The 25,193-nt window shown below is 45.4% G+C and overlaps 1 protein-coding gene across 1 annotated transcript in view; it reads left to right on the forward strand.

Annotated features, from left to right (window-relative positions):
- LOC130281980 (protein spinster homolog 1-like) overlaps positions 1–25,193 on the forward strand; it is a 261,234-nt gene that overhangs the window by 198,935 nt on the left and 37,106 nt on the right. The window contains exon 3 of the mRNA XM_056529784.1: positions 20,512–21,785. The gene's annotated coding sequence lies outside the window, so the exon portion shown is untranslated. The remainder of the gene's footprint in view (positions 1–20,511; positions 21,786–25,193) is intronic.

A 25,193-nucleotide genomic window follows, 5' to 3' on the forward strand; every position in this document is an offset into this window, starting at 1 on the left:
GAATATCGCCGCGATTCTATCGCACGAATCGCTTCATTAAACTCCATTTTACAGCGTTCCAGGCTATTGTAGAGCTAAGTTGGCGGATCCACATGTGAGTACATGGGGCAGGGGATTATGGGAGGGCAGGAAACAGCGGCGGTAATGAAGGTAGGCGGGCTGACCCTGAATCACATGTGAGATGCAGCCTATCAGTGTTCACTTACCTCTGTGATGTCACAGGCCCTATATAATCGGCGGCCATCTTGCCTCTCTTCATTTCATCTATGCACTCAGATGGAGAGGACGGGACTGTGTGTGTGTGAATAGCTCATACCACAGCGTTACACTGCAACTGCTACTCACATAAGCATTAGGGAAAGACAGGAGTGCAGAGTGCTGTGCTGTTACACTGAGAAGGATCATTGATTGCTAAACCTCCTATTCACGTTATTGAGCATTGCAGCAGAGAGGGGCAGATAGCTGTCAGCTGCCTCATACAGATCTCCAAGCTGCCTGAACTTTCTGAAGCATCTTATCTCCTCATCTTCAGCTCTATTGAGTTTTTTTTCTCCACAAATCTTCTGCTGCTCAGAATTGTTTGACAGGGTGCAATTTAGGGTTTAATCCCTGGATTTTTTTTGGTGGTGCTGCACTGTTGGGTCCTGCTGCTGTTCAGAAATAAGTCATATTAGTGTGGACTTTGGTGCCTTTTTACCATTTTTCACCTGTTACTCTGTCTCTGTGCTAAATTCAGTGTTATACCACATGTTATACACCTGCCGGTGTATTAAATAATTTTTTTTTTCCTGAGTACAAATACGCTTTACAGTGGCCTTATCATTGCAAAGGGCCTAAATACAAGCAAATAGCGTACCATATACTACCTTTTTTTCTGTCTCTGTGCTAAATTAAGTGTTATACCACACGTTATACACCTGCCGGTGTATTAAAGAAGAACATTTTTTTCCTGAGTACAAATACACTTTTTCAGTGGCATTATCATTGCAAAGGGCCTACATACAAGCAAATAGCGTACCATATACCACCTTTTTTTCTGTCTCTGTGCTAAATTCAGTGTTATACCACACGTTATACACCTGCTGGTGTATTAAAGAAAATACATTTTTTCCTGAGTAAAAATACGCTTAACAGTGGCCTTATCATTGCAAAGGGCCTAAATACAAGCAAATAGCGTACCATATACCACCTTTTTTTCTGTCTCTGTGCTAAATTAAGTGTTATACCACACGTTATATACCTGGCGGTGTATTAAAGAAAAAAAAGGTTTTCCTGCATAAAAATACGCTTAACAGTGGCCTTATTATTGCAAAGGGCCTACATACAAGCAAATAGCAAACTATTTAGTACCTGTATTTCTGTTTTATACCACACGTTATACACCTGCCGGTATATTAAAGAAAAAAAAGGTTTTCCTGCGTAAAAGTACGCTTTTTCAGTGGCCTTATCATTGCAAAGGGCCTAAATTCAAGCAAATAGCGTACCATATACCACCTTTTTTTCTGTCTCTGTGCTAAATTAAGTGTTATACCACGTGTTATATACCTGCCGGTGTATTAAAGAAAAAAAAAGTTTTTCCTGCGTACAAATACGCTTAACAGTGCGCTCATCATTGCAAAGGGCATACATACAACGAAGTAGTGTTCTATTTAGTACCTGTATTTCTGTCTCGGTGCTAAATTCACTGCTATTCCACACATTAGTATACACTGGATGGTGTATACAACAAAAAAAAGAGTTTTTTTCTGCGTATAAATACGCTTAACAGTGCGCTCATCATTGCAAAGGGCATACATACAACAAAGGAGTGTACTATTTAGTAACTGTAATTCTGTCTAGGGCCTATATACTTTGAAAGGACAGCCATAAGTAATCGCCTGCTGCTGTTCTATACCCTCATAAACGCACTAAGTATGTCAGGCAGGGAAGTGCCAGGACGTGCACAGAGAAGGGGCAGAGGCCCACATACGTCAGGCAGAGTTGGCAGCAGACTTGGGGCGAGTGGCAGCAGGAGTCGCAGCAATAGGCCTGAGCTCCCGTTAACACCCAGCGGTCGTGTCGTCAACCCATCTCTCCTCGTCAATTGGTTTGCACACTCATCCCCATCATCACAAGCGACATCTGGCAACCCCAGTCAAGATTCGGTGGGTTCCTCAGACACAACCCTCAGTTGTCAAGCCGTCCTTCACATGGTTTGCCTTGGCGAACGGAGTCACACAGGGGAGGAACTGCTGAAGTTCATTAGGTTCAAATAATTTTTTTTTATTGAATTTTTCAAGAACATTTTTTCACAAAACCGAAATTGGCCAATAGATAACAAACACGGCCAAAAGAACAATACAGAAATAAATAGAACAGAATCAAACAAATTCTTTAGAAATGATCACTCAGTTTAGATACACTTTAAAAAAAAATTATAATAATTAATCAGATCCATAGGATATTGTAGAAGCATATCCGGAATGTGTTGGAAAAATCCACAAGATTTACCATTAATTAAATGAACATATAACTAATAACTTTACTATACCTGAAGTAGTCCATCAGCAAGTAAATTTATGCAGGATCCCGCAGTCCAGAATTCCGAGTATAGCTTACTCCACGAAATCTGGAAATGGGAACCATGGTGAGCGACAATGGGAAGAACATTGTGGCCGCACTGCGAAAAGGAAGTGTGAACCATTCGCCCTGCATGGCACACGTGTTGAATCTGGTTGTCAAGAAGTTCATCAAGTCTTCACCCCATTTGCAAGACGTCCTGACAATGGCAAGGAAACTGTGCATGCACTTCAGCCACTCGTACACCGCCAAGCACACTTTGCTTGAGCTGCAGCGTCAGAACGGTATCCCACAACATAGTCTCATTTGTGACGTTGCCACACGTTGGAATTCCACCCTCCATATGTTGGACAGACTATACGAACAAAGAAAATCCCTTACGGATTTTTTGATGATACAAGCAGATAGGAGTACTCCCCTGTGTAACTTCAATGTGAACCAGTGGCAGCTCATACGTGACACCTGCCGTTTGCTGAGGCCCTTTGAGGAAGCCACATTTTTTGTTAGTCGCTCGAATTACGCCATGAACGACGTAATTCCACTGCTACATTTACTCCAAAAAATTATTGAAAACATGGCTGGTCACGGCAATGGAGATGTTGCGCCTACATCAGAAGGCTACATGAGTCCTGTGGGGGATGAACTGGAGGAGGATGATGAGGGGCAGAGCGGAGCACAGTTTACGGTGGATGAGATGGCCGGTGTTTCTGGTCAATTGGACAGGAGGGGAGGAGCAGGAGCAGCCAGAGGAGCTGGAGGGTTACAGTGGAGTATACAGTGGAGATGGAGGCAGGTTGTCCCAGTGAGTCACTGTCACAAATGGCACGATGCATGCTGAGTTGCTTGCGTAGTGACCCCCGAATTGTCAAAATTCGTCAGCGCGATGACTTCTGGATCTCCATCTTATTAGACCCTCGCTACCGGCCCAAAATGGGGGCCTTTTTTACACCCACTGAGAGGGAGGACAAACTGCCCTACTTCAGGGAGCTTCTACGTAGTCGGTTGGCCGATGCCTATTGGCCACATGGCCCATCCACTCGCAGGTCTGACTCGGGGGGCCCTCTGCGCACACTTTCCACTGCCACGGCTGCTGGGGAGGGGTGGCAGGAGCAGTACCGGCTCAATCAGCAGCAGCCTGAGTCTACAGTCGCTGATGAGTAGCTTCCTTCAGCTGCATAGTGAAGCTACTCATCAGCAGCAGGTGGACATGGAGCAGGACCTGAACCAGCAGGTGATGGCTTAACTTGACATGACCCTGCCAACTACCGTTGAAGATCCACTGGACTTCTGGGCAGCCAAACTCGATTTATGGCCACAACTAGCGGAGTTTGCTCTGGAAAAGCTGTCCTGCCCGGCCAGTAGTGTGCCATCAGAGCGGGTGTTTAGTGCGGCCGGGGCCATAGTCACCCCAAGGCGAACTCGTCTGTCCACTAAAAATGTGGAGAGACTGACGTTTGTCAAGATGAATCAGGGATGGATCAGCCAGGATTTCCTGCCACCAATGACAGATGGGTCTGAGTAGATTGACCATGCTCCTACAACAAAATTTTCTCTATTGTGGTTGGTTATGAAACCCTCTGGGGCAGACCTGGGGATTGTATGGCCCAATTGACACATACGGCCCTTTGATTGGCTCTGACCGACCCGCGCTGATTGGGGGACAACTATGCTGCCTAATCTGGGGGACAAGTATGCTCCTAATCTGGGTGACATCTATGCTGCCTAATCTGGGGGACAACTATGGTCCTAATCTGGGGGACATCTATGCTGCCTAATCTGGGGGACAACTATGCTCCTAATATGGGGAAAACTGAAGCTTCTGGCCTATAATTTTTTTAAGTTTAGCAGTAGCTAAATACATGCTTAATGCAAATGTCAACATTGATCTTTAAATGTAAGGGGTTATGAAACCCTCTTGGGTACTGCGAATGACTGCTCCAGACTCATTCTGTGTCTTTCACAAACTACTTGCCTCCCTGGTGCCTCAGGCCTTGGGCTTATAATTTTTGGAAGCTTAGCAGTAGCTAAATACATGCTTAATGCATATGTAAACATTGATCTTTAAATGTAAGGGGTTATGAAAACCTCTTAGGTACTGCAAATGCATGCTCCAGGCTCATTCTGTGTCTTCCAGGAACTACTTGCCTCCCTGGTGCCTCTGGATGTTTAGCAGTAGCTAAATACATGCTTAATGCAAATTTCAACAATGATCGTTAAATTCTCGGTGCTCTTCCAGGGCCTTCTCCTACCCCGCCTTGGCCGATCCGAGGACCTCACTAACCAACTCACTAACTAATCCAATCGCTTATAGCGACGGGCGGGGTGTACAAAGGGCAGGGACTTAATAAACGCCAGCTTATGACCCTCACTTGCTGGTAATTACTCGTTTTAAGATTAAATAATTGCAATCACAGAACCCTATCACGAACTGGTTTCAGCGTGCAACACGCACCTGTCCTTGAAAGATAGAGAGACGCTAATCCGTTCAGTGGAGCGCTAGTGCGGCCCAGGACATCGAAGGCCATAACACACCTGTTATTGCTCGATCTCGCAATTGATCGGGCAAGGTAAGGGGTTATTAAAGCCTCTTGGGTACTGCTGAGGCCTACTCCTGACTGCTCCTGGTGCAATGTATGGGGTAATTAAACACTCTTGGGTAGTGTTATTGTTAAATTTACTGGTAATTTTATCAGTAATAAAATAGAATTTTGCAGAATGCTAACCGTTACACAACGGAACGCTTGTTGCGTGTGATTTTTTAATGGAAAAAAAAAATAGATGGAGAGGGATTAACTCTGCTTAATCATTTTTGGCGAATAGAATCCTTTTGCCATCTGATTTTGCCACATGTATTATTTTTTTTAACTAAATTTCAAACATTGTGTGGTTTATTACTTTTGAGAAGAATGTCTTTGGGTGGTCCACCATCCTGCATTATAGAGTTTTGGGGTGGATTGTGAAGCCCGGGTGACGGGTGTGTAGTGTGTACTCGTGCATCAGTCAACTCCAGTATGTGTCCGTTTGGCAATATATGGGTTACTGATGCAGCAGAGGTGGGGCCGTGGTCTTGGAATTTCAATTATTTAAAAAAATGTGAACATATTGTGTGGTTTATTATATTATAGAAGTATGTCTTTTTATGTGGTCCACCGTCCTGCATTATAGAGTCTTCTGAACTGCTGCATATGCGCTTGTTTTAACAAAAAGGTATTTTGTCAGACAATTTAAAAAAAAAATTGCGTTTTTTTGGGGTGGATTGTGAAGCCCGGGTGTGTACTCGTGCATCAGCCAACTCCAGGCTGTGTCTTTCAGGCAATCTATGGGTTACTGATGCAGCTGAGGTGGGGCCTGGGTCTAGGAATTTCAATTTAAAAAAAAAAAAAAATCAACAATTGTGTGGTTCATTATTTTTGAGAAAAAAGTCTTTGAGTGGTCCACCGTCCTGCCTTATAGAGTCTTCTGAAATATTGGATATGCGCTTGTGCTTACACAAAGTTGTAAATTTTAAAAAAAAATGTATACAATTTTGTTGATTTTGGGGCAGATTGTTAAGCCCTGTGTGTACTGGTGCATCAGCCAACTCCAGGCTTTGTCCTTCAGGCAATAAATGGGTTCCTGATGCCGCAGAGGTGGGGCCTGGGTCTGGGAATTTTAAATTTTTGGATTGCGGGTGCTACAAAAAAAAGATGGACACACCCTAATCCGTTCAGTGGAGCGCTCCTGCGGCCCTGGACATCTGAGGGCATAACACACCTGTTATTGCTCGATCTCAGGAGAAGGGGGTTCATCATCGGGAGAAGAGAGTTGCAGGTTGCCCTTGAGTCAGCAAGGCGGTAGCACGGTTGGCAGTCAGCGTGGTGTGGCAGTAGTGGAAATTCTGGAGCCAAACGTGCTTACGCGGCAGCTTACCTTTCCGGGAGTTAGTGGGTTACCAGCACCGGTCGATGAAAGATGGAGACACGCTAATCCATTCAGTGGAGCGCGCCTGCGGCCCCGGAAATCAGAGGGCATAACACACCTGGTATTGCTCGATCTCGCAATTGATCGTGCAAAGGTAGGGGGTTATTAAAGCCTCTTGGGTACTGCTGAGGCCTACTCTTGACTGCTCCTGGTGCAATGTATGGGGTAATTAAACACTCTTGGGTAGTGTTTTTTTTTTTTATTTACTGATAATTTTATCAGTAATAAAATAGAATTTTCCAGAATGCTAATCGTTACACAACGGAACGCTTGTTGCGTGTGATTTTTTAATGAAAGTAAAAAATAAATAAAAAATACGGACAGGGATTAACCCTGCTTTATCATTTTGGGCGAAAAAAAGTCCTTTGGTGATCTGATCTTTTGGAGACAGATGCGCTTACACACATATTGAATTATTTTTTGTAAAAAAAATTCAAACATTGTGTGGTTTATTATTTTTGAGAAGAATGTCTTTGGATGGTCCACCGTCCTGCATTATAGAGTCTCGTGAACTGTTGGATATATGCTTGTTCTTACACAAAGGTATTTCTTAAATGTTGTTGTTTTTTGGAGGGGATTGTGAAGCCCGGGTGTGTACTGGTGCATCAGCCAACTCCAGGCTGTGTCCTTCAGGCAATATATGGGTTCCTGATGCCGCAGAGGTGGGGCCTGGGTCTTAAAATTTCAAATTTTTGGATAGCGGGTGCTACCAATGGGAAATCTTTGACAAAAATGTCATATATTGTGTTGGTTTTTGGGGGGGGGGGGGGGGATTGTGAAGCCCTGGTGTGTACTCTTGCATCAGCCAACTCCAGGCTGTGTCATGCAGGCAATAAATGGGTTACTGATGCCACAGGGGTGGGGCCTGGTTCTGGAAATTTCAAATTTTTGGATAGCGGGTGCTACCAATGAGAAATCTTTGACAAAAATTTCTCATTGTGTTGATTTTGGAGGGGGGATTGTGAAGCCCTGGTGTGTACTGGTGCATCAGCCAACTCCTTTCTGTGTCCTACAGGCAATATATGGGTTACTGATGCCGCAGAGGTGGGGCCTGGGTCTGGAAATTTCAAATTTTTGGATAGTGGGTGCTACCAATGAGAAATCTTTGTCAAACATTTCATACATTGTGTTGTTTTTTTTTGGGGGGGGGGATTGTGAAGCCCTGGTGTGTAGTGTACTAGTGCATCAGCCAACTCCACACTGTGCCATTCAGCCACTAAATGGTCTCCTCTTGCCACGCTATGTCATTCAGTCACTATATGGTCTCCTGACACTGATGCCACCACCAGGCTCTGTCATTGTGCTGCTGTGCGGCAGTGATTCTAAAAGCGATGCCGGTAATCTGCATGCTATTCTGAATAACAGTATTATTTCACTACCCCAGCACACTCCATATGCGTTTTAGGACACAGCAAAGTGTTCTATACCCCTATAGAGGCTGTATGTAGGCTAGAAATAGCCTTTTTTAACATCGATTCGCTTTGAATAAATTCAGATCGAAACTAACTTTTCGGGAAAATTTGGCGAATCGGCCGAATCAAATTTTTTAAAGTTCGCTCATCTCTAGCTAGAGGCGATCCCCAGCATAAAAATGCATATAATGGAGGATGCCTGCAGCGGACTACAAGTGCCACAATAGAATCCTACACCAGATAAACAGTGTGGATGTGTAACAATAAGAATAAAACAATACAGGAATGTGGGTGCACTACTGTGGTAGATGTATACAATGACATTGGCTATCCCTCAACACTGATGTTAAAATTGAGACATTCGCCGGTGTATCCTTATATGAAGGACACACCAGAGCCCGCACACCATCGCCAAGGTTTCTCAAAATCCAAAAAAACTCTTGATTGAGAAGCTTTCTTTTAGAGGGGTTAACCCGTTCGATAGCAGTGTTGCGAAGAGAGGAAAAGCTGCCCTGATGTACATCAGTAAAGTGTTTAGACACTGATGAAATATTTCTAGATAAAAAATGAGGTATATCTGAGGTATATCTGACAACTTTTAATGGATTAGTTGTGCAACCCACATACTGTAAACGACATGTCATGCACGATACCAGATAAACCACGTATGTGGTATTACAATTGCAACATTGTTTGATGGAAAAAGACTCATTAGTTGAAAAAGACGTGAAAGATCTGATAAATTGCATGACATAACAACAGATACAGCGATTGTGACCACACCTATACGACCCTGGATAAGATAACCAGGTAGAGGGAGATGTACGGGTACTAAAAAATAAACTTGGTGAGACTTTCTGACCAATCGTGGGTGCTCGTCTCGCAATACACTTGTACTCTGACTTTTTAATGCTCTGAAATAGGGGATCAGACAAAATCAAATGCATGTGAGTATTGATCATTTTACAAATGGATAAAAAATCTGTACTGTAAGATGTGGAAAAGATGACAGGTGAAAGATCGGTTAGTCAGTCACTCACCACATTTCTCCGAGAACCATGTAATAAATCAGATCGATCCCTATGCAAGGCAAAAGGTTTGGCTCTGTCCAAAGACCACTTAGGGTAATTCCTGGATGACAGGCGTTTCTGTATAGAGTCAACTTCTAATAAAAAATCTGAATCAGTTTTACAATTCCTGCGTGCCCTGATCATCTCACCCACCGGCAGGTTCTTAAGAACATGCGGTGGGTGACATGAGCGGGCACACAGGATTGAATTTACAGCCGTACTCTTAAAGTGGTAGAAAAACCTTTTTGGTGGTATGATCACCAACCAAGTTTAAACCTAAAAAGGAAACAGAGTTGTCATGGTGGGCAACGGTAAAATTTAAATTACATGTATTGGAATTCAAATATAATGTGAAGTCTGGTACGGTCGCCGCATCGAGACCACATATGAATATGAGGTCATCGATATAGCGACCGTACCAGACCAAATTGTCGATGAATGGATTTTCTGGGGAGAACAAATGATTAGACTACCACCAGCACATAAAAATATTTGCCAGCGAAGGGGAAAATTTAGCCAAGGCTCCTGTTTGTATGAAAAAACATCAATAATAATAAAATAATTATGTTCTAACAGAAACATAACCGTAATGCTCAAAAAATGACAAAATTTGGAGAAATATGAGTATACCGATAAAAACAATTTAAGTGCTGTGATGGCCAAATTATGAGGAATGACAAAATAGAGGGACATAACGTCCGCAGAAATCCAAGAGAAGTTTTTCTTGCCATTGTAATCCCTGTCACGGTCCGGTCAGAAGGCAGGAGGTAGATCCACTGGACCAGAGGAGAGATGGCGTGGGCCGTACCAGGGGAACGGAGTCTAAGGGATTACTGGTTTTCACCAGAGCCCGCCGCAAAGCGGGATGGTCTTACTGCGGCGGTAATCCCCAGGTCGTTCCACCCGGTAGCGACTCAACTCCTCTAGTTGCTGAGATAGACGCGGTACAGGAGGGATAGGCAGAAGCGTAGTCAGACATAGCAATGGTCAGGGCAGGCAGCACAGGTTCTAAGGCAGTAGTCACGGGCAACGGGTCGGCAACAGGCAGGGAAACACTGGAACAATAGGATACGCTTTCTCTAGGCACAAGGCACAAAGATCCGGCAGGAGGCTGTGGGAGGAGAAGGTATTTATAGGCAGTGCACAGGTGAATGCCTAATTAAGTTAAAACAGCACTGCCTCTCACAAACCTTAACCCTTAATAACCATTTTGGGCCAGGCACCAAAAACTGGTGCACTGGCCCTTTAAATCTAAGAGTCCCGGCGTGTGCGCGCTCTAGAGAGAGGGGACGCAAACGCCGAGACGCCGGAACGCTGCCTGGGGACACATACTGTGAGCGCTCCAAAGCCAGCAGGGGGCCCGGAGTGCTCAGCGTAACAGTACCCCCCCTTTGGTCTCCCCCTCTTTTTGGTACTGAAGAACTTGAGGATGGGGCTGCGGTCCAGGATGTTCTCCTCCGGGTCCCAAGATCTCTCTTCAGGACCGCAGCCCTCCCAGTCGACCAGAAAGAATTTTCTTCCTCTAACCACTTTGGATGCCAAAATCTCCTTGACGGAGAAGACATCAAGTGTGCCAGCCACAGGAGTGGGAGTGGTGATTTTAGGGGAGAAGCGGTTAAAGATGGAAGGCTTAAGGAGGGAGACGTGGAACGAATTAGGGATCCTAAGGGAGGAAGGGAGATGGAGCTGATAAGCCACAGGATTTATCCTCTTCTTAATCTTGTAGGGTCCCAAGTAGCGAGGACACAGTTTGTAGCTTGGGACCCTAAAACGAATGTACTTGGCTGAGAGCCACACTCTGTCTCCAGGGGAAAAAAACGGAGGAGCTCTGCGTTTTTTATCCTCTTGGGACTTTATGAGGGCAGAGGCTTGTAGAAGGGCATACGAGTCTCCCGCCAAATGGTGGAGAAGTCCTGGATGAGCTCATCAACTGCGGGAACTGCTGAGGAGGTAGACAAGGGCAGAGGAGGTAGAAGATGATGTCCGTAGACCACAAAGAATGGAGATTTATTGGATGCAGAGGAATTCTTGGAATTGTAAGAGAATTCTGTCCACGGAGGAGATCTGCCCAGTTGTCTTGGCGAGAAGAAACAAAGTGTCGAAGATAATCTCCCAGGACTTGATTCACTCGTTCCACTTGACCGTTTGTTTGGGGGTGGTAAGAAGAAGAGAAACCTAATTTCACTTTGAGCTGACCACAAAGAGCCCTCCAGAATTTGGATACAAACTGCACACCTCGATCAGAAACAATATGCGTGGGTAAACCATGCAGACGGAAAATGTGCTTGAAGAATTGCTTAGCCAGTAGTGGCGCAGAGGGCAGCCCAGGTAATGTTACCAAGTGTGCCATCTTGGAAAAACGGTCCACTACCACCCAAATGACAGTCATGCCATGGGTAGGAGGAAGGTCGGTCACGAAATCCATGGCGATGTGGGACCATGGGGTCTCAGGAATAGGAAGAGGTAAGAGCAATCCAGCTGGCTTCTGGCGAGGCTACTTGTCCCATGCGCAGACCGTACAAGCCTGGACATAGTCCAAGACATCCCTCTCCACGGAAGGCCACCAATATCTTTGGGTGATTAGCTGGAGTGTCTTCAGGACTCCTGGGTGACCTGCAAACAAGGAAGCGTGACCCCACTTGAGGATTTGAAGGCGCTGACGAGGAGGCACATAGGACTTGCCAGGAGGAAGAGAACGCAGGTCCACAGAAGCAATCAGGCAATCAGGCGCTCGGGCGGAATAATATGCTGGGAAGTAGTCTCGTCACCCACCACATCTGAAGAGTGGGAGAGGGCATCTGCCCTGATGTTCTTCTTGCTTGCCAGACGGAAATGGATCACAAAATTGAAGCGAGCAAAGAACAGGGACCAACGAGCCTGGCGTGGATTGAGCCTCTGTGCGGACTGAAGATAGGCAAGATTTTTGTGGTCCGTGTAAATGGACGCCGGATGGATGGATCCCTCGAGAAGATGTCTCCACTCCTCAAGAGACAATTTGATGGCCAGCAACTCCCTGTCACCAATCGAGTAGTTTCTCTTGGCTGGGGTGAAGGTCTTGGAGAAAAAGCCGCAAGTTAGGGTCCTGCCTCTAGGTGACTTCTGGGTGAGCACGGCTCCGGCACCGACGGAGGAGGCATCCACTTCCAGAGAAAAAGGCTTAATGGGGTCCGGTCTAGAAAGTACAGGTGCGGTGGCAAAAGCGGCTTTCAAGACTGGAAGGCTTCTTCTGCTTGAGGAGGCCACAATTTGGGATTAGCACCTTTCTTGGTCAAGGCCACTATGGGAGAGACCAGGGTGGAGAAATGAGGGATGAATTGCCTATAGTAGTTGGCGAAACCCAAAAACCTTTGGATGCACGAAGTCCAGAGGGACGTGGCCAGTCCAGAACTGCGGAGAGCTTTGCCGGGTCCATCTGTAAACCTTGGGTGGAAATTATGTACCCCAGGAAGGGCAGACTGGACCGCTCGAACAGGCACTTCTCGATTTTTGCGTAGAAGCGGTTTCTTCAAAGGTGTGAAAGGACTTGACGTACATGTTCCCAGTGTTGCTCAAGGTTTGAGGAGAAAATGAGAATGTCGTCAAGGTATACGACCACGCAGGTGTAAAGCAAATCTCTGAAAATGTCATTGACAAATTCTTGAAACACGGCAGGCGCGTTGCAGAGGCCGAAGGGCATCACCAGGTATTCAAAATGGCCATCCCGTGTGTTAAAGGCGGTCTTTCACTAGTCACCCTCTCTAATTCGGATCAAGTTGTAAGCTCCACGGAGATCCAGCTTGGTAAAGATTCTGGCCCCACGCAGACGGTCAATGAGCTCAGAGATCAAGGGGAGAGGGTATCGGTTCTTAACTGTGATCTTGTTAAGTCCTCTGTAATCAATGCAAGGGCGGAGGGAGCTGTCCTTTTTAGTAACAAAGAAAAAAACGTCTCCAGCTGGAGAAGAGGACTTCCTTATGAAACCCCTCTTCAGGTTTTCTCGGATTTACTCCGACATGGCAAGAGTCTCTGGTGGAGAGAGTGGAGAGATATGACCCTGAGGAGGAGTAGTCCCTGGCATCAGATCGATCGGACAATTATAGGGTCTATGAGGTGGAAGAACTTGAGCTTGCTTCTCACAAAAGACGTCGGCAAAACTGTGGTAGGGTTCTGGAAGGCTTGGTGGCGGAGAAGCAACAGGGTCTTACTTGATGGGTACAGTCTTGAGGCAGCGGACGAAGCAAGAGGACCCCCAACTCTGGATTTCTCCGGTGGTCCAATCCAGGACGGGACAATGGCGCTGAAGCCAGGGCAAACCAAGGAGGAGTTCAGAGGAGCAAAAGGGTAGGATAAAGAACTCCAAACTTTCAGTATGCAGAAAGCCAATGTCCACCTGTAGAGGTGGAGTGCGGTACTGGACAGTAGTAGTAAGTCTCTCTCCATTGACTGTAGAGATGAAGAAAGGCTTGGACAAACGGACCACAGGAATTTGATGCTTGTCTATCAAGGAGGCATCAATGAAATTGCGGGCAGATCCTGAATTCAAGAAGGCTGTGGCAGTGAAGTAAGACTTGGCAGGCACGGAAAGCTGCACAGATACCGTCAGGCGTGGAAAGGAAGAATCCACACCTAGCAACGTCTCTCTTGCGTTAACTAGGTGCGTGCGTTTCCCAGAACGCGGAGGACGGAGAGGACACTCTCTGAGGAAATGCTCGGTACTAGCGCAGTACAGACACAAATTTTCGTGTCTGCGACGACTCCGTTCTTGTGAGGTCAGGCGAGACCGGTCCACATGCATGGCTTCCACGGTGGGAGGCCCAGAGAAGAGGTGCAGTGGACGCTGAAAAACCGGAGACAAGCAAGTATAGCGTCCTGTACGAGCCTTCTCTCTTTGTTGGAGGAGTTCCTCTTGTCTCTCTGAGAAACACTTGTCAATCCTTGTGGCCAGGAGAATGAGGTCACCAAGGTTAGCAGGTATCTCACGTGCAGCTAGAACGTCCTTAATCTCACTGCTTAGTCCCTTCTTGAATGTAGCACATAGGGCTTCATTGTTCCAATTCAACTCTGAGGCGAGAGTACGGAATTGGATGGCGTAATCACCCACAGAAGCGCCTCCTTTGGTCAAATTTAGCAAAGCTGTCTCTGCAGAGGATACCCGGGCGGGTTCCTCGAATACACTCCGAAATTCCCGACAGAAGCACTGGACGGAGGTTGTGGCAGGATCAGAGCGGTCCCACTATGGTGTAGCCCAGGCCAGGGCCTTCCCGGTGAGCAGACAGAGTATGAATGCCACCTTAGCACGCTCAGAAGGAAATAGGCCGGCCGACATCTCGTGGTGCAGAGAACACTGGGTAAGGAAACCACAGCACTGTTTCAGATCTCCAGCATACTTCTCAGGCAGGGACAGGAGTACTCTGGAAACAGTTGCTGGCAGAGGAGCAGTAACAGGCGGTGGAGTAGGCTGCTGCTGGGTAGAGATGATCTGCTGCAAAATGGCATACATCTGCTGGAGCTGGCGGGCCTGCATGGCAACGACCACAGGCAGATCCTTAGGATCAGGTACCTCAGCGGAATCCAGAAGGCAGGAGGTGGATCCACTGGACCAGAGGAGAGATGGCGTGGGCCGTACCAGCGGAACGGAGTCTAAGGAGTTACTGGTTTTCACCAGAGCCCGCCGCAAAGCGGGATGGTCTTGCTGCGGCGGTAATCCCCAGGTCGTTCCACCCGGTAGCAACTCAACTCCTCTGGTTGCTGAGATAGACGAGGTACAGGAGGGATAGGCAGAAGCGTAGTCAGACGTAACAATGGTCAGGGCAGGCAGCACAGGTTCTAAGGCGGTAGTCACGGGCAACGGGCCGGCAACAGGCAGGGAAACACTGGAACAATAGGATACACTTTCTCTAGGCACAAGGCACAAAGATCCAGCAGGAGGCTGTGGGAGGAGAAAGTATTTATAGGCAGTGCACAGGTGAATGCCTAATTAAGTCAAAACAGCACTGCGTCTCACAAACCTTAACCTTTAATAACCCCTTTGGGCCAGGCACCAATCACTGGTGCACTGGCCCTTTAAATCGAAGAGTCCCGGCGCGCGCGTGCCCTAGAGAGAGGGGACGCACACGCTGAGACGCCGGAGCGCTGCCTGGGGATACACGCTGTGAGCGCTCCGAGGCCAGCAGGGGGCCCGGAGCGCTAAGCGTAACAATCCCTCAAGTTGGCAAAGCAAGTGTTTAGTGTCCTGAATGTAGGCAGGCATTTTTGGAATAAGGGGCTGGAGGAACATGTCAACCCAGGCACATAGATTGTGACCCTATGCCAGCCACAATGGGCCTACAAGGAGGAGGAAAAATTGACTTGTGAATCTTGGGAAGCGAATGAAAAATAGGAATAATAGGGTGTTCTACCAAAATAAAATCAGCCTCTTTAGAATAGAAAATGCCTTCCCTTTTCCCAAGATTCACAAGTTCCTCCAACTGTCTTTTAAAGATCTGTGTAGGATCTAGCTGTATGACACAATATGTATTAGCATCCAATAACATATCCACGTTGATACGCCTATATAAACCTTTATCTAAAATGACTACAGTGCCCTTATCGGCCTGCCGTATAATAATATCATCAGCAGTGGATAGGTCATCAAGGGCCTGGCGTTCCAAATGTGTTAAATTAAATCTGTGTTTGGACTGGGAATCCTGCTTTGTTCCTATTTCTATTTATAAAGGTTTCCAATATATATACATATATACAGGGTGGGACATTTATTTGGATACACCTTAATAAAACGGGAATGATTGGTGATATTAACTTCCTGTTTGTGGCACATTAGTATATGTGAGGGGGGAAACTTTTCAAGATGGGTGGTGACCATGGCGGCCATTTTGAAGTCAGCCATTTTGAATCCAACTTTTGTTTTTTCAAAAGAAAGAGGGTCATGTGACACATCAAACTTATTGGAAATTTCACAAGAAAAACAACGTAACTTTATTCTTTCATGAGTTCTTTACAAGTTTCTGACCACTTATAAAATTTGTTCAATGTGCTGCCCATTGTGTTGGATTGTCAATGCAACCCTCTTCTCCCACTCTTCACACACTGATAGCAACACCGCAGGAGAAATGCTAGCACAGGCTTCCAGTATCCGTAGTTTCAGGTGCTGCACATCTCGTATCTTCACAGCATAGATAATTGCCTTCAGATGACCCCAAATATAAAAGTCTATGGAGGTCAGATCGGAAGACCTTGGGGGCCATTCAACTGGCCCACGATGACCAATCCACTTTCCAGGAAACTGTTCATCTAGGCAGGGGCGGACCTAGAGCATTTGGCACCCGGGGTGGACCCTTTGTTTGGCACCCCCCCCACACACACACACACACGCACCCCCTTAATTACACCCCCTCCCTCCCCTCCCCCCAGGGGCGGACTGACAACACTCGGGGCCCCCGGACCAAAAAAAAGGCAAGGGCCCCTGCTAGGCTCTGCAGCTCGTCAATCTTCTGCCATGCTCCTATTCCACCCAAATCCCACACACAATAAATTAAAATGTATATATGTAAGAAACTTTCCATGACCAATAATACTGGTATACAAGGAGTAAATATATACCACCACACAACAACTGGATAATACCGCCATACTGTACTGAATAAAACCACTATACACAGACCAGTATACTATAAAGAATCTGATTATATAGTGATTATATACAGGACCATATGGCGGTAGATATCAACTGTACACAGGATGTGTATACCATATAAGCGATTACAGTTACATTTTGGGACTCACAATTACGTCTTTTCTGATCAGCGGCGTTTCCTTTTCTTCTCTGTCCGGATAAGACCGCCATGTGGATCTCTTAACATCTGCAGGAAAAACATGTCAGACTCTGCATATATTTAGTGCCCTCCTCTACACAATCTTTCCATCTATAGGCCCACAAACTGTAATAATGCCCTCCTTGGTGTCCTGCACAGTAAAAGGGCAGGTAGGTAGGTAGCCAGGTAACCCCCTCTTTCCCATAGGTATATGCAGAGTTACACCCCCCCTCTTTCCCATAGGTATATGCAGAGTTACACCCCCCTCTCTTTCCCATAGGTATATGCAGAGCTACGCTACACCCCCCTCTTTCCCATAGGTATATGCAGAGCTACCCCCCTCTTTCCCATAGGTATATGCAGAGTTACTCTCCCCCCTCTTTCCCATAGGTATATGCAGGGTTACCCCCCCTCTTTCCCATAGGTATATGCAGAGCTACCCCCCTCTTTTCCATATGTATATGTGGAGCTACACCCCCCCTTCACCATAGGTATATGCAGAGCTACACCCCCCCTCTTTCCCATAGGTATATGCAGAGCTACACCCCACCCTATTTCCCATAGGTATATGCAGAGCTACACCCCACCCTCTTTCCCATAGGTATATGCAGAGTTACACCGCACCCTTCCCCATATGTATATGCAGAGCTACACCCCCCTCTCCATCCCTTTCCCATAGGTATATGCAAAGCACCCCCCCTCTCCCTCCCTTCCCTATAGGTATATGCAGAGCACCCCCCTCTCCCTCCCTTCCCTATAGGTATATGCAGAGCACCCCCCCCCCTCCCTCCCTTCCCTATAGGCATATGCAGAGCACCCCCCTCTCCCTCCCTTCCCCATAGGTATATGCAGAGAACCCCCCTCTCCCCCCTTCCCCATAGGTATATGCAGAGCACCCCCCTCTCCCCCCCTTCCCTATAGGTATATGCAGAGCATGGAAAAACTCAGGGAACAGGCCAGCTTCAGTGCGTAAAGAGGGAAACACATCAAGTGGATTGGTTGTTGTTGGCCAGTTGAGCGGCCCCCAAGGTTTCCCGATCTGACCCCCTTAGACTTTTATCTTTGGGGTCATCTGAAGGCAATTGTCTATGCTGTGAAGATACGAGATGTGCAGCACCTGAAACTACGGATACTGGAAGCCTGTGCAAGCATTTCTCCTACGTTGATGCTATCAGTGTGTGAAGAGTGGGAAAAAAGGGTTGCATTGACAATCCAACACACAATGGGCAACACATTGAACACATTTTATAAGTGGTCAGAAACTTGTAAATAACTCATTAAAGACTAAAGTTACGTTAAAACCAAGCACATCATTGTTTTTCTTGTGAAATTCCCAATAAGTTTGATGTGTCACATGACCCTCTTCCTATTGAAAAAACAAAAGTTGGATTCAAAATGGCCGACTCCAAAATGGCCGTCATGGTCACAACCCATCTTGAAAAGTTTCTCCCCCCCTCACATATACTAATGTGCCACAAACAGGAAGATAATATCACCAACCATTCCCATTTTATTAAGGTGTAGCCATATAAATGGCCCACCCTGTATATATATATATATATATATATATATATATATATATATATATATATATATATATATATATAATTTTTTTTGTCAACTTTTATTTTTTTAGCAATTTTGTATTTATCCTATGTGCTGAATATCCTGGTACCTAAGAGAGCCTAAAAAATTTCCACAAGCAACAGCCTAGTATTGGTACCAAAAAGTAATATTTACTACTAATCTTTCCAGAAATGTCCCATGATTTAATACTTGAAAACAACTGACAACCAGCAGTCAATGCGAACAGTACATGAAAGTCAAAGGGAATGATCCGTGTAGTCCCAGCTTCCCAATGTGGTAGTGTACTGACACCTGGTGGAAAATTGTCACTATGACATGATGCATCAATTTTAAATCTCTACTGCTATATTTTATTAGTAAAAAGTTAATGAGTAAGAACATTTTATTAAGATTAAGAAAGATTAATGAGTAAATGAAAATTGAATTAACTTCTTAGAGGAGGCTCGTAGATCATTGTTTTATTCTTAAAGGGTTCTCCAGTGCATAGACATCTTATCCTTTGGATAGGGGATAAGATGCCTAATTGCGGGAGTCCCGCCGCTGGGGAACCCCGTGATCTTGCACGCGGCACCCCGTTTGTAATCAGTCCCCGGAGCGTGTTCGCTCCGGGTCTGATTACTGGCGACCACAGGGCCGGTGGCGTGTGACGTCACGCCTCCGCCCCCTCCCGTAGGCTTGCATTGACAGGGGCGGAGGCGTGACGTCACACGACGACGGCCCTGTGGTCGCCAGTAATCAGACCCGGAGCGAATACGCTCTGGAGACTGATTACAAACGGGGTACCGCGTGCAAGATCACGGGGGTCCCCAACGGCGGGATTCCCACAATCAGGCATCTTATCCCCTATCTTTTGGATAGGGGATAAGATGTCTAAGCACCGGAGAATCCCTTTAACAGTGCATTTTCATGAACCAATATGTAAAATTGTGTTTTTTGATAAACTATGTTTTCTCTCCACCTAATGAACTTTAACCCTCTCATGACCCAGCTATTTTATTTTTCTGGCTCATGTTTTTTCTCCTTACATTCTAAGACCCATAACTTTTTTATGTTGCATTAGGGTATTTTCTGCGTGGCTAGTAGTACTTTCCACTAATACACTTTTTTTTCTCATCATACAATGTGTTACAAAGCCAGAAAAAAAATTATGTGTAGGGCAAAATTAAAAAAAATATGGAATTGCACAATTTTGTAGGGCAATAATTTTTTTTAAGTTCACGGTGAATCTGACATGCAATCTTTACAATTCCAATGATAACAAACTTGAAGAATTTTTGTTTTGTTTTATGGTTAAAAAAAAATTAAACCTTTAAAAAAAAAAAAAAAAAAACTTTGTTCATTACCATGTTCTCATCCCTATAACTTTCTGTAATTTTTCCACCTATGCAGCTGTAGCTTTTAACCCCTTCCCTCTTTGGTGATTTTTTATTTTTGCACTTTTGCTTTTTTCTCCTCACCTTCTAAAACCTAAAAATCCATATGAGGGCTTCTTCTTTGTGCCAACAATTTTACTTTGTAATGTTATTAATAATTTCCCAAAAAATTTACGGTAAAAGCAGAAAAAAATTATTTGGAAAAAAAAGCCATTTTGTAATTTTATAGCACCTTCCGTTTCTACGCAGTGCAGTTTTCGGAAAAAATTTACCTTATGTTTATTCTGTAGGTCTATACGGTTGCAAGGATACCAAATTTATATAGGTTTGATTTTATTTTACTACTTAAAAAAAATTATAACTACATGCACCAGAATTTATATGTTGAACAATGTCCTCTTCTAACCCCTATAATTTTATTTTTTTTTCATATGGAGAAGTACAATGGCTCATTTTTTGTTTTGATTAGTTTTTTGGATCAATTTTTATTCACTTTTTTATGGTATACAAAGTGACCAAAAATACGCTATTTTGGACTTTGGAATTTTTTACTGTGTATTGATCATGCGGTTTAATTAACAATATCTTTTTAAAGTTCGGACACTTATGTATGCGGCAATACCACATATGTTTATTTTTATTTTTATTTACACAGTTTTTTTTTTAAACGGGAAAAGGAGCGTGATTCTGACTTTTATTAGGGAAGGGGTTAAATCACATTTATTAACTTATTTTTTTTTTTACACTTTTTTTCATGCAGAGCCAGAGTCCAGGAAAGCCAGAACGGCGATGATCTCTTTGGAGGGAAGAAAAAGCTGGACTATCAAATTTATGCATGGAGAGGAGGAATTCACACCTGAGGAAGGCCTCTCCTACAAACCCTAGGTGTGATTGTTTCACTGTGGCTGAGGGCGCAGAGGACAGTCCTTAAGGAAGTGGTCTGCACTGGCGCAGTAAAGACAAAGATTTTTGGTTCATCAACGAGTCCTTTCCTGCAGGGTCAAGCGAGACCGATCCACCTGCACAGCCTCCACTGTGGGAGGCACAGAAGAAGTTTGTGGTGGTTGGTGGAAGACTGGTGCCAGACGAGGAAAGTGCCAAGGTCGTGCAGATTCCCTTTATTGTCGTAATTCCTCTCGTCGCTCGGAGAAATGGATATCGATCTGGGATGCCAATTGTATAAGTTCGTTCAAGGTAGACGGCAATTCCCGGGCTGCGAGGACATCCTCAATTTGGCTAGATAATCCTCTCTTGAAGGTAGCGCAGAGAGCTTCATTATTCCAGGCCAACTCCAATGCCAGGGTTCGGAACCGGATGGCATATTCACCAACAGTGGAGTTGCCCTGAGAAAAAATTCAGCAGAGCTGTCTCTGCGGAGGAGGCTCGAGCAGGTTCCTCGAAGACAGTGCAAAATTCCATCAGGAATGCCTGGAGATTAGTAGTGATGACATCACTGCGATCCCACAGTGGGGTTGCCCAGGCTAAAGCCCTTCCAGACAGGAGACTAATGACGAAAGCTATCTTTGCACGTTCTGTGGAGAACTGGTCCACCATGAGTTCTATGTGCATGGAGCACTGCATCACAAAACCACAACAGGACTTGGGATCCCCCTCATATTTTTCTGGAAGCGACAAACAGAGTTTGGTTCTGGAGGAGACTGCAGCAGCGGGAGGCTGTACTGGAGCTGGAGGAGGAGGCTGAGGCTGTGGCAGTTGCTGCTGAGCAGAAAGCAACTGCTGCATCATGGCGGTTAGCTGGTTAAGCTGCTGTGCCTGCTGGACCAACTACTGGGACTGGAGCGCCATGATAGATGCAAGATCTGAGTTATCAGGTAGAGGAACCCCAGTTGGATCCATGGCCGGATCTTGCTGTCACGCACCTGGATGGAGGCTGTCACGGAGCTGGAAGTGGATCCTCCACCTGTGTGGCTGATGACTCGGACCGTTTTCACCAGAGCCCGCCGCAAGGCAGGAGGGGCATGCTGTGGCAGGCGACACCCAGGTCGCTACCTCCGACATGGCTCGACCACACAGGTAACTGGACAAGATGGGGTACCGAAGGATGAGGCTGTAGCGTAGTCAAACATAGCAGAAGATCAAGGCAGGCGGCAAAGGTTCGTAGTCAAAGAATGTAGCAGGAAGGTCTGGATACACGGGAATGGCAAAACATGCAATGGGAACGCTTTCTCTCAGGCAAATGGCACTGAAGAGCCGGCAGAGAAGTGTGGGGGGTGCAGGGACTTAAGAATAGTGTCAGGTGTTACACATAATTATGGGCGTACTGGCCCTTTAAATTTCAGAGCTCCAGCGTGCGCGCCCTAGGAGACGGGGACACGCGCGCTGGAGCTGAGACTGAGTGGAGGAGGTGGCAGAGGAGCGAGGTAAGTGAAGGGCCGGGACTCGCATGCGGGCGCGTCCCTCGATGCGAATCCCGGCCCCACCGGGAGCAGGGACAATGCACTCGCGGCCGACATGTGCGGCTGGAGTGCAGGCTGTAACAACATCTCTCAGCATGCACAGCCAAAGGGCATGCTGGGTGTTGTAGTTATGCAACAGCTGGAGGCACAACTTCAACTCCCAGCATGCCCTTTGGCATTATGTGCATGCTGGAAGTTGTAGTTATGCAACAGCTGGAAGCACATTTTTTCTATGAAAAAGTGTGCCTCGAGCTGTTGCATAACTACAACTCCCAGCATCTATGGTCTGTGAGTGCATGCTGGGAGTTGTAGTTTGCAACTGCTGGAGGTTTGCCCCCCCCCCCCCCCCTACCCCATGTGAATGTACAGGGTACATTCACATGGGCAGGGGTTTACAGCGGGTTTCCCGCTTCAAGTTTGAGCTGAGGCAAATTTTCCGATGAAGCATAAACTCCGAGTGGGAAACTTACTGTGAACCCCCGCCCGTGTGAATGTACCCTAAAAACAGTACACTAACACAAAATAAAAAGTAAAACACTACATATATACACACCCTTACACAGTTACCCCCCCCCCCAATAAAAAAATCGTCTCGTACAGCAGTATTTCCAAAACGGAGCCTCCAGCTGTTGCAAAAAACAACAACTCCCGATATTGCCGGACAGCCACTGACTATCCAGGCATGCTGGGTGTTTTGCAACAGCTGGTGGCACCCTATTTGTGAAACACTGAAAAACTTGGGTATTTCTGGTGGACAAGGCAAACACCCTGCTTGCTAGTGTTGCTCGCGAATATTCGTATTACAAATTCTATTCGCGAATATCACATATTCACGAATCCGCGAATATTTGCTAATATAGCACTATATATTCGCAATTACGAATATTCGTTTTTTAGTTTTTTTTTAGTGATCATCCTTCTCTGCTTCTAGCTTGTGTGGTGTAAAGAAGGCTCTAATACTACTATGTGAGTCTGGCATACGAATTTTCGCATATGCGTATGCTAATTTTCACATATGCAAATTTTCGCTTATGTTAATTTTTACATATGCAAATTTGCGCATATGCGAAAATAAAACGCAAATATTACGAATATGCGAATATATGATGAATATTCGTCCATATATTCGCGAAATATCGCGAATTTGAATATGGCCTATGTCGCTCACCACTACTGCTTGCATCCGGGTCCACCCTTATGCAAATCCCTAATTTAGGCCTCAAATGCACATTATGTTCTCTCACTTCAGAGCCCTGTCGTATTTCAAGGTAACAGTTTAGGGCCACATATGGGGTATTTCCCTACTCGGGAGAAAATTTTTGGGGGCTTTTTCTCCTTTTATCCCTTATGAAAAGTTAAAGTTGGGGTCTACAACACCAAGTAAATTTTTTTACACTAACATGCTGGTGTTGCCCCATACTTTTTACTTTTAGGTAAAAAGAAAAAGGTAAAAAGAAAACGGACCCGCAAAATCTGTATCCCAATTTCTCCTGAGTACGGAAATACCCCATATGTGGATATGTGGATGTAAAGTGCTCTGCAGGCGCACAACAGGGCTCAGGAGTGAGAGTGCACTTTGTACATTTTGAGGCATAAATTGGTGACTTGCACAGGGATGGCTGATAATTACAGCGGTTCTGAAATAAACGCACCCATGGAAACTACACCCCTCACAGAATGTAATGAGGGGTATAGTGAGCCTTAACACCCCACAGGTGCTTGACAAATTTTTGTTAAAGTTGGAAGTGAAAATGAAAAATTTGATTTTTTTTTCACTAGAATGCTGGTGTTACCCCAAATTTTCCATTTTCAAAAAGGGTAATAGGAAAAAAAAATTGTAACACCATTTCTTCTGAGTAAGAAAATACCCCATATGTGGATGTAAAGTGCTCTGCAGGCACACTACAGTGCTCAGAAGAGGACCGCCATTGAGCTTTTGGAAAGAGAATTTGGCTGGAATGGAAGGCCATGTGCGTTTAGAAAGCCCCCATGGTGCCAGAACAGTGGACCCTTCCACATGTGACCCCATTTCAGAAACTACACCCCTTACAGAATGTAATAAGGGGTGCAGTGAGCATTTACACCCCACAGGTGTCCAACAGATTTTTTGAACAGTGGTCTGTGAAAATTAAAATTTTTATTTTCGATTGTCGCTCCTTCATTTTCATGTCCCACTTTAACAAAAGCTCATCAATCACCTGTAGGGTGTTAAAAATAGCACGAATACAATGTAGAAAAAATCCCAGATTCATAGGGCGCAAACCACTCAGCACACTAACAGGTTGGTTTTGCAGGGTAATTTCACGCCAAGCAGTATTTATTAATAATAACCATTAGTGGCTAAACAACATAACACTTTTCTGGACATCAAATGCCCCTTCTTCAGATGTCTAAAAATGGCATTGCCATTCACACTGCTTGGTGTGAAACTAGCCTGCAACATCATCCTGTTATTGTGCTGAGCGGTTTGCACCCTATTAATCCAGGATTTTTTTCTATATTGCATTCCTGTTATTCTTGGCTTCTTCTGGTGGACCTGTAGATCCAGATCCGGCACCCGGTGGCTGCACCGCTTATCATCATTGAGAGAGCGATATAAGCTTTTGTGTCTTTGCTACACAACGGTAACAGGTGAGCGGATTTTAATCTATCTTCCCACCTGATGACATCTGAGAAATACTACGCAATGAGAAGCTCTGCTGTCATTATTCACCTATAGATTTTCTGCACTATAGGGTGTTAAGGCTCACTATACCCCTTTTTACATTTCTTGAGGGATGTAGTTTCCCAAATTGTGGGCCATATGTTTTTTTTCTGCTATGGCACCATGGGGACTTCCTAAATGCGACAGGCCCCCCCAAAAACCATTTCAGCAAAATTCGCTCTCCAAAATCCCATTGTTGGTCCTTCCATTCTAAGTCCTCTAGTGCACCAGCAGAACACCTTACATCCACATATGAGGTATTTCTTTACTCGAGAGAAATGGGGTTACAAATTTTAGGGGACATTTTCTCCTATAACCCCT

Source organism: Hyla sarda, chromosome 7, assembly GCF_029499605.1.
Source record: "Hyla sarda isolate aHylSar1 chromosome 7, aHylSar1.hap1, whole genome shotgun sequence".
Lineage (NCBI taxonomy): Eukaryota > Metazoa > Chordata > Amphibia > Anura > Hylidae > Hyla > Hyla sarda.